At 51.0% G+C, this 9,402-nt stretch overlaps 1 long non-coding RNA gene across 1 annotated transcript; it reads left to right on the top strand.

Moving 5' to 3' along the window:
* The first annotated feature begins 8,334 nt into the window (after nucleotides 1-8,334).
* Nucleotides 8,335-8,783, top strand: LOC144384585 (uncharacterized). Its single transcript, XR_013451387.1, has 2 exons — nucleotides 8,335-8,534; nucleotides 8,631-8,783. It is a non-coding gene; the product is annotated as an uncharacterized LOC144384585 (long non-coding RNA).
* The last annotated feature ends 619 nt before the right edge of the window (nucleotides 8,784-9,402 follow it).

The raw sequence follows: 9,402 nt of genomic DNA, 5'->3' as shown, positions 1-9,402 counted from the left end.
ATATGGGCCGATGAGAACAGGAAGACAGCTTTGCACTCTGCTTCAACACATCTGTGCTGGTTTAGACGTGACACTAAATATGCATTTAAAATGCTGTTCTAACTCTCTAACTTCTCAACCATGGAAGCTCCACTAGCTGATGAGGTACTTTATGAATCGCTGACTGAACCGCGCGAAATGCTGGAGAGCGACTCGGACCGCCTTCACGTCCTGCACGGCGGCTGTTAATGTGCAGTAAGAACGCCGCCTCGAGGCGCTGATGGACCCAACTGTCTTGTCGTGCAGCGTCGTAACTCCACTCGCAGGCGGCCGCCACCTCATCTCAGTTCCTTCAAACAGTAGATCTCGTCCAATAGGAAGCAGAGTAATGGTGAGAGGGGGGCAGGGGGGGGGGGGGGGGGGGGGGCGTTCGCTGATGCTAACTAGGAAATGCGGCGAGAAACCACCTGTTCCAGCATATGGCAGCGCCACTGCCACGCTAGTGTGTGTGTGTGTGTGTGTGTACGTGCATTCTCTTCTCACACGTGTGTTTGCGTTCGTCACGCGGGAGATAAAGATGGAGGTCGAGAGCTCCGTCTTCTTCACCCCTGCTGAGAGTCCTCGTTAGCGAATAAACGGCTGCTGGAAGGTGAACATTTGGAGCTGATCGTGTGTTTGATGGATTAACGTTGATCCTCCCGTCACATTACCTGCAGAACATCAACACGTCCGCCAGTGTACACGCCTCTTTTCCTTGTTTACCCCCCCCCCCCCGTGTCTTCAGGCGGAGCCACAATACAAGCGGCCACACACACACACACACACACACACACATACGGTCATCGGCGCTGATTTGGTGGGACAGTGCTGTAATTTCTCTCTGCCCCCCCGCCCTCAAAACCCTCCCCTCACAGAGTGGCGTCCATCAGCCTCCAGTGACGTGCGTGTGCTTGTGTGCGTGTGCTTGTGTGCGTCCAAAGTTCTCCCGGGGTCACGGGGTCAAACTGAGCATGAGGCTCCGTCACCAAGTACGTTCCCAGGTCCCCCGAGCAGCGGACGCGCACCTGGATGTCGCCGCGCGGCCCCGTTCCCCACACGCGTCCTCTTGGACGTTGCCCCGGATCGTCCCTGAAAAGGTGATCTGGGAAACAACGAGCGTAGCGTCGCAGGTACGGACCCTTTGTTCACCGTCCAGCTGACCTGAGGCAATCGATGTGGTGCTTTAACCCGAAACCTCCATCACGTCATGACGCAGCGCCGGTTCACGACTGAATAAAGCTCACATCTGCGGTCACTGATTATGGCGTTGCTCATCAAAAAGGGATGAAGTCATCGTGACGCTAGTGGAACACGATCGGTCCGTTTCATTAGAGGGTTAGAGAGTTTCATTGAACATCACAGAAACGACCACGCGACACACGTCGAGGGCATTAGAGGTCCCTGCGATTAGATTTCATCAAAAGGCGTAAAGGTGTCGTGATGTTGTGTTGCTCTGAAGAGAGACGTCTCAGGGAGCTTCAGTGGTTCCCTCGTGGATTCACGTGTGCGGAGACAAACTAGTAAACCGATTTATAAAAAAAAACATCTGACTTCATTGATTGGTTTGAATTATCGCGCAGCGTCGTCTTCGGTGAGCGGAGAGCAACGTGACACCTCGGGCCTTATGTGTGTGTGTGTGTGTGTGTGTGTGTGTGTGTGTGTGTGTGCACCTGCAGTCCCGGTTAAGTCCACATCGTCATCCGTGTGCCTCTAAATAATGATTCTGTCTGAGCAACGGACCCTCTGGGCTCACACACACACACACACACACACACACACACACAGACACACACCACTCTGGCCACGGCTGGCTAACCCTTAAATGCCAGACGACCGGGGGAACAGGTTGGTTGAGGCCGCTCGCAGAGAGCTGCCGTGCGCGGACGGATCGGTCCGGACCTTCGGCAGCGCGTTGTTTGGATGATGGCTGCAGTCTGCCAGCCGCTTCCTGTTCGCTCATCAGCGGCGCCCCTTCCTCGCGGGTCACGCGCATCCTCACCTGGCCGCTCCGGCAGCCTTCCATCGCTCGCCCCTCGTCGACCCACCGTCCCCCGGCTGCTGCCGGATGACATCACGGCCGCTAGATCGCTTTCTGCATGGAGCCTCGGAGCTGCTCTGCACGGTCGGATATTAACGGTTGATATATTTCATATTAAAGCCGCAGAGGGACACAGAGGGACACCTCACATCTGGGCGCGGAAGGACAAAGGGAGGGACGAGAGAGGCGAAAGGTCCCACGTCATAAGAGCATGATCATTGCGCGCCGTGCGAGAGAATCGTGAGGATGGAATTTAATGGACCCCGGGTAGAAAAAACTCAAGAAGCGAGGAGGACTCATCAACAAAATGTTTAATTCAGCGTCTCTAATTGTCTTCTGTCACAATTTACCTTTATTTCAAGGAGCGTATTTTTATTTATGGCCTTTTCTACTCTTTGCTTCCATCAACACAAACAGTCCTACACACACATTAATAGTCTTTGTTGTTTTGCTGGGAGCGGATGGGTGAAGGAGGGGAGGAGGGGAGATGGATGCAGCGAAAGAAATGAAGCAGTGAGGAGCGAAATGAACTTAATTAAAGTAAACTAAATGAGACAAAAGCGGATCTAAAGTTCTACGGCGTGAAACGGACCCGGAGCTGAAACATCCAACGTGGTGTGGTGTGGGTTTGTCCCCAAACTGGAACCCCCAGTAGTCCGACACCCAGTAGTTCACCCAGCGGGCTCAGACGGGACGGCCCCCCAGAGAAGACACGCCCCCAGAGAAGACACGCCCCCAAAGAAGACACGTGTCCACTGAAAACCAACTTTAGGTGCAGTGGAGAGCGACTGCAGCCAAGATCTCGCCATCCTCGTCCTACACGTCAGCACTGTGTGTGTGTGTGTGTGTGTGTGTGTGTGTGGTAGACTTGAATGTCACTCTTCGGTTCGGGTCACCTCGGGTCACCACAGCATCACACCGGAGGACAAGACGCAGCAAAAACGGACAAATGCACCTGAGGGAAGTCTGTCCTGGACCAACCAGCTGGAAACGTGACCCTCCGGTTAATGGAGTGACCAAAGGAGGTAAGGAAAGGAGGAGAAGGGCGAGAGGAAGGAGATGAGTGAGCCGAGGAAGCACAAAGAGTGAGTGTGTGATCGGGGGAGGGAGTCTCTGTTTTGTCTTTCATATCAGTTTTCTCCCCCAAATAGAATAAACCCCCATAGTTGGTAAATAGTATATAATCCATCCTTGCACATGATAATTGTTTATAATATAGTTTATAATTGGCCGGTCGAACTTCAGCCATGACGTCAGCCCCACCCTTTGGAAGCCCTCATTTTCCTTTTCAGACATCTTGCCGCGGATGGCGTCACATTCCTCCGCGTCAGCGGTTAACGCGGCGGCGGCACGAGACGCAGGGAGATAGACGAACAGTAATTGGCCTTATAAACCCACCTGGGCTCGGCCCGCCGCTCACCTGCTGCTCACGCATGAAAACGCTGTTTCACAACCAATCAATCGGCATCTTTGTCCGTGGAATTAATTTAGAGCGTGAGAGGATTCCGCCCGCCTTCGTTTCTCGCCACAGCAATTACGAGATGATCTTTCAACAGCCGAGCGTGAAATCGTGTCATCCGGTCTTATCGGACGAAAAAGACGAGAGGGGAGGAGGGGAAAGAACGAGGGAAGGAAGGGAGGAGCGAGAGAGGAGGGATTACTCTCTAATTACTGAGAAAAATGAAAGGTTTGTCTTGTCAGCATTCAGCTCAACGCAACATGGAAAACACACACACACACACACACACACACACAGGTAACTGCGGCTCAGGTAAAGCATCCATATAGTAAGTCTGTCACTAGAGGTACACACACTCTCACACACACATTCATACTGAAGGATGAAGGTGAACAGAAAGGTAAAATATACATTGAGCAATGGAGGAAAGAAAGGTTACTTTCTTGGGATGTCAAACTCATTTTAGTTATCAAGGGTACAAACTTTGAGTGGGCCAGTAAAGTCATAGCATAATAATCAAGAAACATCTTTCTTCTAATCAAACACACAAGATTAACAGCATTAAATGTTAGAATATCCAATTTAATCCAGAGGCCGTTATTTTAATTGCTAGTTTAATTGTCCAACCCCTCCTACTTTATCCATGATTGGTGACCCAATAGTTAGCTGGTTTTTATTATTTTAAGTCTCGGTTTTTAACATTTATTTGGCAGTTTAATGGCACTGTGAGAAAATAATGGAGCATCGTAGAAACGTTGGAGTTGATGTGCTTCAGTGGACAATCACACATCCTACAGACACAGACAGACAGAGACCCCTACTGCCCTTTGGCCCTGGGTGAGAAAAGTGCCCCTTTCCTCATTCATCAGTATTTAGGAATAAAAATGACTCTCTCTCTGTCATCAATTCACCCTAAATGTGTTTTGCTATCTGACGGTGCATTTATGTGAGAACTCAAATAAGTTCCCTCCTCCGCTTAGTGCTGCAGCATCGGACCACCGGGTGATGACGGTGTGCGTCTAATCCCCCGACGTTGTTCAGTAATGAATTGACCACATTAGCGCCGCTGACAACGCCGTTACGTTGCAACCGGTCCGACGTTTCCTCAAAAATAAACCAACAAAAAACTCGATAAAAACCCCGTGATTTCAAAGCCTCGTCCAGCTGTTTGCTGACGCTTGTCCTGTTTAATGAAGAGAGAGACAGACAGAGAAAGACGGTTTTACTGTTCTACAAATAAGGTCTTAAGTTGAGCTGGTGAGGTGTATTGTGGGATATTGTTAGTGTGATGCTGCTTATGCTTCAACAGAAACAGTAAATAACGATAAAGTGCTTTTCTCGCCTCCAGTTCCTCATTGCTTAAGTACAATATGGCCTCGTTTTGTCGTTTTTTGCCTGTTATTCATTTATTTATTCATTAGATACATTGAGTTAACAAAATAAAAATATAAATTGAAAATATCATACTGTGTTTTTATTTTTAATTTCATAAGTAATTTGGGCAATGTGTTCCCTTTAATTTTGGTTTTGAGCACCTGCCCCCCAAAATGTCTGTGCACGCGCCTGCCTCCTACTGTAAACGGTAAAACGGTATTTTAATGAACATGGCTTCAGTTCACCAAGTAATGGATATGCTCAGTAATGGCAAAGATGTTACACAACGTCTCTGGCAGACAAAGCTGTGATCCGTCTGCCACTCATTCCCCTTCTGTTTGACACATGGAGGAGCTCCTACGGTTCCCCGCCGTGTCAAGACCTCCGTGACCGTCTTCCCGTCCCCTGGACGCCGTGGACGACGTAACTTCTCTTTCCATTCCACGGATTAGACACTCACACACAAGAGCGTTTCCACGGGCCGAAGACAAATCCATGCTTTTCATTTCAAGAACCGGATGCCCTTAAATCGGTGGTGCACTTTCACTCAAACAGCAAACAATGGCACCCACAGGGAACCCTCGTGGATTGTCCCCCGGAGACGTGTTTCGTGCAGATTTTCTCTAAAATGCTGCACTTGGGGAATGTGTGCTGCTGTTCTAGGATCAACATCCATTTGTCTAAATCCAGCTTTTGCGGCGCCGTTATGGAGAGTGCATATCCTTGTAAGGAAAACAGCTTCAGTTACAGCCCACAACCAAGAGGAGTTAAGAAGTCTGCAAACATAAAAACAGCGTTTCGGGCGACCGGCTTTGCCAGTCACACACAAAACGCCTCTGTGCACACAGCGGCTTTGACTACACAAGCAATTTGGCTCGGCGCATTCAATCCCATGCATGATCGACGGCCACTAGCTAATGTTTAAACATTATTTATTTTTTTCCCCCCGGGCCCGATGGAAGATCATCCCTGCAGGGCCTGCGGGAGCGCTGATTGGTGTCTTTAATGCAGGAGACGGAGGGCTCCGGCTCGCCTCGCCACGGGCGGTGAATCAAAGGAGTGCGGCGCTTTCGTGGTAAACAGGCGAGAGAAAGAGATTCCTGACGGTGATACGGGCCGATGCGAAGAGATACAAGGCGGATTGACGTGCTGGAGTATAAAGGAAGATGGAAACAAAGAGAGAGACGCGGTGAATAATAGAAGTTGAAGCAAACAAAAAGATCACCAGCTCCTCCCGAACTGAAAAAACAACCACGTGGAAAGAGATTTGCGTCTGCGGGAAAGCGGGGGGGGGGGGGTCACGCTTAATTTAATGTTCAGCGCCTCTCAGACTTCTTCTCCTTCGTCTCCAATTTCCACCTCTCAAAACATGAGTGGCGGGGGGAGAAACACGGCGCAGTGAAGAGAAAAGTCAGGGCGGATGAGGAGGAGGGAGGAAGGAGGGCTCCAGAGCTGGGCCTTTTTGGGGGGGGCAGTCAGTATAAATAGGTGGAGACCGTGCACGCAGCTTGTATCATGCACCCACCTAAACACACACACACACACCAGCAGATGGAGGTTATGGGTGAAGCACAACGTGATGTGACCTAGATGGTGGAAACTAGGCTGTAAGGAATGGAGAGAACACACAAACACACACACACACACACACACACACACACACACATTGTACTGCAGTTGGTCCATGACTGGAATTGGGGTGTTTTTCCCACCATGTGAATAAAAGTATCAGTTATGCAGAAGTCATGTGCAACATTTGACGCCCAAAATGTGATTTTCTTTATAACTTTATTGTCTGAATCGTTCTTGTTCATTTGTTCAACATGATGGTCCCGTTTGCAGCAAAGATTAATGGGGTCACGGTTGAGGGCGTGGCTAACATGTGATTGACAGGTTGCTGCCACGGCGTTGTAGTAACCGCTTTGGTCTCGCTCAGTGTTCCCAACAACCCGATGGGCGACGTCGCTGCCATGTCCAACCAGCACGGAGCATTAGCATTAGCATTAGCGTATAGCTTCCTGCCAGTGGGACCGCTTTGACCTTTAAGCTCCACTTTGGTCGCCACCAGCTCCTGAGGCTTTAAGGAGGTCCAGTCGTCCCAGAGCCCGTTTGTTGGTCGTTACTGGAACACCTTCCATCCCATGACACGCAGAGAACGATAGCGATTTAAATGTCGGACCCTTGAGTACGGTGCAGATTCTGTAGTTCGCTGGGTATTCGTTTCCCGTCCTCCGCTGGGTCTCCGGATGTTGAGGTTGACTCAGTCCCATCGCTGTTCACACACACACACACGCACACACACACACACACACACACACACACGTGTTGTTTTTTCATGTAGTATCAATCAGTCTGGTTGGACAGCCGACCTTGACGAAGCCCTTTGATTCTGACCATGCCAGTTTATTTCTGCTCCCCGGGGGACCTGGAATCAGAGGGGCTTTTTTCTTTTTTTATCTACCTCCCCTCTAATGCACTTCAGTCACTCTCTCCTCCCTCACTGCAGTGCTTCTCTCCTCTCCTTCAAAGAAAAAGTGACACAAACCGCCACCTGCTGCTCAGAGCGCGGTACTGCGCCCCTGCAATCGAAACCAGTAAACAGATCCCGTCCCGGAGAAGCTTGCGGCCTATTCCAAAGGCCTGCTGGGTTTCATTCAGTTACATGCGGCTGGATTCTCGATGATGAATAAAGACGGGACGGCAAAGTAGCATTTAGCGTTTACTCGACACTTTGACGTAAAACCCCGGGAAGGGAAGTGGTGCACTACTCACGCTCTTCCGCTGTAAAGAGCCACTCATGAATCCTCAAAGGAAGCCGTCGATGGCGCCAAGAATAATACGGTGTCTTCCACGTTGTAAAGATTCATCAAATGTTTTCAGGTGAGGTGAGCAGGCGTCTGTGGGGAGCGGGGTTGGAGGGAGAAGGGGGGAGGGGGGGGGTATTTAGGCAGAGATTAGGACGCCATCGCAGTCGCGTTAGTGTGATTTGCAGAAGGCGGCCTACGGAGCCGCAGCCAGCGGGGAACAGATGCATTCGATTGCACGCCAGAAAGTGCGCAAGCTCTGCAAACAAACGCACGTCCTCCGTCGTTATCGGACACAGCGGGGGACGCCAACCCTCCTCGGACCCTCTTGAGCAGAGACCCTCCGATATCGGAGCCGCTCGGCTGCGCGGGGCCCATCCGTGAAGCCGGTAGGGGGTCGCGCCGCCTTGCCCAGGGACACTTCAGCGGGAGCAGATGTTTGCTCTGGCGGGACGGACCGGAACCCAAAAAAAACCCAGTGGGTGAAAGCATTCCACCCTGCTGCCCCGTGAAGAGGGAGCGGGTCGCCGCCCGCCGGCGAGAAGGGGCTCGATACAGCTGCTCCGTTTGGGATTCCTCTTCCGAACGTCGGCCCTTTTCTTCTCCCTCACGAGCCCGCTGGTGGATCAGCGCATTTGAAAATGTCAGGTCGCCACCCTCAGGAGGCGTCGGTGTGTTGGCACCAACCAGCACTCGAGGGGGCCGGACGTCAGCACGGAGGTGAGAGCAGGGCCCAGCTGCGTCTCATCCACAATCACCCACCTGTTGCTGCCTTCCAATCAGGGGAGGTATTTAGGAGCGGCCCCGAAGCCTCTTCCCCGCCGGATTGTTAGTCTTGTTTGTGAGTCAGACCGATAACTCAGGTCGAAGAACAGCAAGAAGTCAGAGGCCGCTGTTCTAAAACTAACCAGTGTCCTGTCTTCCTCTTTTCACCCAGGCACCTGAACGGGCCGCATGGCCCACGCACCTCCCCGGGAATCCCGCTCACTGTTTTTCCCCCACCTCTGGAATCCGGGACCGCCGTCACCACCCCGTCACCTCCTAGTCCGGTGCCTCCTTTTCACGAATAAAATACATGGTGACTAACAAATCTGCGTTTGGGTCTTTTCCAGTGGAGGCAATACGTGACAGAACAATCCGGCCATGTATTGACTATCGCGGTTTAAACGAGATAACCATCAAGAATAAGTATCCGTTACCACTCATGAACGAGGCCTTTGATGCACTTCAAGGGTCCACAATCTTCACTAAGTTAGACTTGCGTAATGCATACCACTTGGTGAGAATTCGTAAGGGAGACGAGTGGTTGACAGGATTTAACACACCGTTGGGGCATTTTGAATATCAAGTCATGCCGTTTGGATTGACTAATGCCCCAGCGGTATTTCAGGGGCTGGTTAACGACGTGCTCAGAGACATGTTGGGACGTTTCGTATTTGTGTATCTTGATGACATCCTCATATTTTCTAGAGACCCCACCGAACACATTCAACATGTCCGCCTGGTGCTACAACGTCTCCTGGAGAACAAATTATATGCCAAAGCGGAGAAATGTGAATTTCATGCCGACACTGTTTCATTCCTGGGCTACGTCATTTCTGAGGGACAGGTGAGGATGGATCCAGCTAAGGTGGAGGCAGTACTTGGATGGCCTAGGCCCGACACGAGAAAGCAACTTCAGAGGTTCTTAGGGTTTGCTAACTTTTACC

This window comes from Gasterosteus aculeatus, chromosome 11 (genome assembly GCF_964276395.1).
Source record: "Gasterosteus aculeatus chromosome 11, fGasAcu3.hap1.1, whole genome shotgun sequence".
Lineage (NCBI taxonomy): Eukaryota > Metazoa > Chordata > Actinopteri > Perciformes > Gasterosteidae > Gasterosteus > Gasterosteus aculeatus.
The sequence above is the reverse complement of the archived record's forward strand: the minus strand, read 5'-3'. Positions and strand labels throughout refer to the sequence as shown.